Raw genomic sequence first — 4,562 nt, forward strand, 5'->3', positions numbered from 1 at the left:
TTCCGCTGATTCATTCGTAAGTGACGTCATTAACCCTTCAGGACGGCCCCATTCAGCGGTGCTGCGGCAGACTTCACAGGCCTGCTGCTTCCACGGTGCGCCTGGCACAGCAAGTCCAAGTCTGGGGTGTCAGAGTCGGAATTCCAGGGTCAGTCTGCTAACAACTCCCAATTCGAAACCTTCCCCTGCCTGAGCCTCAGTCTCCCTGTTTGTAAAATGAGAGAGTCGACTGATAAACATGAAGCAGCTCCAGCGATAGGGCCATGGAATCTCATCCGAGACTGTCTGCTCTCCGGCTGGGACAGGGCACCTCCTCAACTCCCCTCCCTTCAAGGCACCCAGCACAGTCTGGGCACAACAGAAAATGCCTGATAGATACGTGGTGGCTGAAAAAAAGACATCCACGGACAGAAGTGGGTTACAGACACCTAAGGCTGCTTCACCGCAGCGAATCTGAGGGCCTGCTTTGCCAGACCCTGTGCTGGGCAGTGAGAGGGCCAGAAAGAAGAACGAGACCCAGCACCTGCCCTCAGGGAAGCCTCCCAAGGTGTAGGAAGCAGGTGAAGACATACTAGAATGCAGGTGAAGTTCAGTGTTCTTCGCCACGTGCCAGGCCGTCTGCTCACAAGTCTCCAGGCGGAGCTGAGCAAGCTGGTCCCTGGTGGAGCACACGTTCTCCAGGTCAGAGGGGACATAAGCAATTGCTACAGAAAGCAACGAATGCTGGTGCTGAGGGAGCACAGACAGAAAAGTAGGAGAACCAAGAGGGTCCCAGTAGTAGCATTTGAACTGGGCCAAGAAGGAGGCGTAGGAGCTCACCTAGTGGAGACAATGTGGATAAACCAAGCCAGAATGCTCTGAGAACAGCTGGCGGCCCTGTCCCAGTCGACTGGGACTGTTGTGTTGGCAAGAGGGAGGCCCACACCAGGGCATGTGGACTTGCCCACTTCCTGTTGCCTACACTCTTCCCCTGGCTCCACTATTGTCTTTTCACCACAAGAGGAAGGCAGGAAGTTAGGGTGGCCTGTTTGGTCTTTGTGCAACACCGAAATGCAGCCTGCAGGGTGGGACAGCTAGACGACCTGGAGGGGGGTCAAGGACAATAGAAGGCGCCCTCTGGTGGTCATTTTTGGTGCTTTCCCAGTTGGGATAAAGAAGAGTAAATGACTACTAGTTAGGCTGATTGCAACAGTGATCTCAAGAGTACAGAAGTAGCACCCAGTACACTTGGGAATGTATGATATGACAATGGTGGTATTAAGATCAGCATGATAAACACTCATCATTTATTTCATGGTACTGTCTAGTCACGCTGAAAAACTACCTGCCTAGATTCCAATCTCACTTGCAGGAAAACACATTCCTGGTATACCAAAAAATTAACTTTAAAATATAAAATCAACCCCAGCTGGTGTGGCTCAGTGAATTGAGCACAGGCTGAGAACCAACGGAGCACCAGTTCAATTCCCAGTCAGGCCACATGCCTAGGTTGTCGGCCAGGTCCCTAGTAGGGGGCACATGAAAGGCAGCCATTGGTGTTTCTCTCCCTCCCTTCCCATCTCTAAAAATAAATAAATAAAATCTTTTTAAAGAAAAAAGAAAATGTAAAATCATAGACATACCAGAAGAAAATATGGATAATACTAGTGGTTAAGACTTCAACATGTCTTTTGCGGTGAGGGGAGAAGAACACAATTTAACTCGTAATAATACCCAAGTGTAAATAAGTATAGCTTTGACTCAGCAGTTCCATATTTAGAAATTTACCTTAAGGAGATACTTAACCAAATAGCAAAGAGGTTCATGGTAAAATTTTTTATAATAGTTGAAACTGACTTGGTAGTCAATTGTGTCCTAATTATATTATTCTATGCAATACTATGAAACCACTAGAAATGGAGAGGTAATTCTACTTTTATTGCCAGAGAAAAGTGATCACAACATATTATTGAGCGAATGAAGCAGATTATAAAGCAGCTAGTGTAACAATTTTGTAAACGTGTATACTCAAATCTATACATCAATCTATACAGGAAAGATATACATCAATATGTTAACAGTGGTTACCTCTGGGTTAGTGGGATTTTCAGAGATTTAAATTGCCTTTTTTTTACCATCTGAGGAGTGTGGGTGTGTTTGTGAATCACAGACAAGAACTCTCTGAAGGGCTCTTAGAGGGGTGTGGGAGGCCAAAGTGCCCAGGTGGAACTGGGGCCTATCAGGAAGCCCACTGCGGTTGCTCTGTTCATCCCCAACGACAGTGGCCAAGCAGGCATTGCAGCTCCTCTCCTTCCCCTCCCTGCCCCGAGTCACTAAGGTGGGAACTTCCCGCCCAGATGCAAGGTCTGCACGGAATAGTTGGGTGTAGCTGGGCAGGAGGCAGCCATCTGTTGCATGGCAAAGGGGTCCACTTCTCCCCATTCCTGAAGGTGAGGATCCCCCCGAGGGGGTATGGGGACCATTAGTAGTCCTTTCCTTACCTGTATGCATTCACAGAAAGCTCCCTAATCCCCAGAACCCATGAATATGTTACTTTATGTGGGCAAAAGAACTTTGCAGTTGTGGCTACGGTCTCTGAGATGCAGAGGTTATCCTGAATGATAGAGGTGGTCCCAAGGTAGTCACAAAGGTCCTCCCAAGAGGAGGCCAGAGGGCCAGAGTCAGTAGTAGGTGAAGTAACCATGGAAGCAAGAAGATGGAGAGAGAAGGAGGGGCCATGAGCCAAGGGATGCTGGCCACCTCCAGGAGCTGAAAAAGGCAAGAAAGTAGATTCTCCCCTAGAACCTCTAGAAGGAACCAGCCCTGCCAATCCATTTCAGACTTCAGATGCCCAGGGATGTAAGAAATTAAATTCGTGTTGTTTTAAGGCACCGAGTTTGTGGTGATTTGCTGCAGCAGCAACAGGAAACTAACACTTCCTCCGGCACCTCTAGGATCCCCCCAAAGCCTTCCCGGTTGTGGCGTTTGTGGCGTTTGTGGCATTTGTGGCGTTTGTGGCGTTTGTGGAGTTTGTGGCGTTTGTGGCGTTTGTGGCGTTTGTGGCGAAGCCAGCTCAGGGAAGGTGTCTGTCGTTTGCTACCAAAACAGTCCTTTCAGAACAAGAACAAGTAACATATTGACAGGCCAGCCTTCCCACACTGTTAGCCCCTTCTTTTTATCTCCTCCATTCTGTTCCCTAGAGATGGTGGAACACAGTCATTGCTGATTGGTTGAGAACTAAGGGGCTGGGTGGGAGGAGGAAGGTTTACTTTTAACACACACGCACACACACACACACACACACACAATTTCAGTTTCTGAGAAGCTGTGAATTTCAACTTTTCCCACAGGGCCCACCCAGCAAAGTATTCAAAGTAGTATCTCTCTCTCTCTCTGTCTCTCTCTCTCTCTATTGTGGTACAATGTATACATCATAAAGTTTTACTATTTTAACCGTTTTCAAGTGTGTAGCTCGAATGGCATTAAGGACGTTCACGCTGTTGTACAGCCGTCACCACCGTCCATCTCTAGAACCTTTCTGTCTTCCCAAACTGCACAGAAGTTTAGGAAACTCCTCACCCCGCCCCCCCAGCCATCAGTTGCAACGTTTTCTTGAACAAAAGTAAAAGCTTTTATACACTTTTCCAAAGCAACCATTTAATGTCCTGGCAAGTGCAAGGGTGGCTGTGCTCCTGAGCTGTATTGAACTGTTCTGAAACTAAAGAATTCAGAAATCTTCAGAGCAAGCCTCCTCCCACCCATGGTCACCAGAACACAGAGGTGAGGTCTTCCCCAGAGTCTAGAGAGCAATGGAAGGGGAGCCAGGTCACCCTGGTTGTCCCCCTGAAAGTGGGCTCCTTTGCATGCCAGTGCTGGAAAGCTGGGCTTTTTGGGGGACAGGCGACTACCCAGCTTAGTGTCAAAGCATAATTTCCAATGAGAGGAAAAACTTGCCTCTCGGGAAGATATAAAAAGGAGCATCTGTTAAAGCTTTTCTCCTATCCACTAATGAATGAGGGAGGCAGCCAAATGTTATAATAGGTTTAAAAGACAATCCAAATAATGGACACATGTATAGCTCAGGAATATTGACATGGATGTACAGACATAAGTGCAGCTGGCTTTTCCACAAAGCGGGTAGGTGGGGAAGAAAGTCAGTTCACAGAGTTTCCACGTCTTCAGACAAGAATTATTTCTGGGCTGCGATCAGTTACCTGCACTTTACAGAAAACTGGAACTGGAAAACCCAGAGGAATGTTCTCTGGAGTGTAGACAATGCCTCACTTCCCACTGAATTTTTTTTTCTACGTGAGAGATGGCAGGGCTGAACCTAAGGAATAAGAAGGATGAAGAGGGACTGCTGGTCAAGATGGAGGCGTAGGTAGACACACTGTGCCTACTTGCACAATCAAAATTAAGGACAACAAAAATTGAAAGAAAAAAAAAACAACCAGAACTGACAGAAAATTGAACTGTAGGGAAGTCCGACAACCATTCATCCAGACTGGTAAGAGGGACAGAATCTGTGGCCGGTGGAGAGGGGTCGCAGTAGGAAAAAGCAGTTGCTGGGGATCCAGGTGCAA

Source organism: Sturnira hondurensis, unplaced genomic scaffold, assembly GCF_014824575.4.
Source record: "Sturnira hondurensis isolate 20B ecotype Veracruz unplaced genomic scaffold, ASM1482457v3 Scaffold0016587, whole genome shotgun sequence".
In the NCBI taxonomy this organism is placed as follows: domain Eukaryota; kingdom Metazoa; phylum Chordata; class Mammalia; order Chiroptera; family Phyllostomidae; genus Sturnira; species Sturnira hondurensis.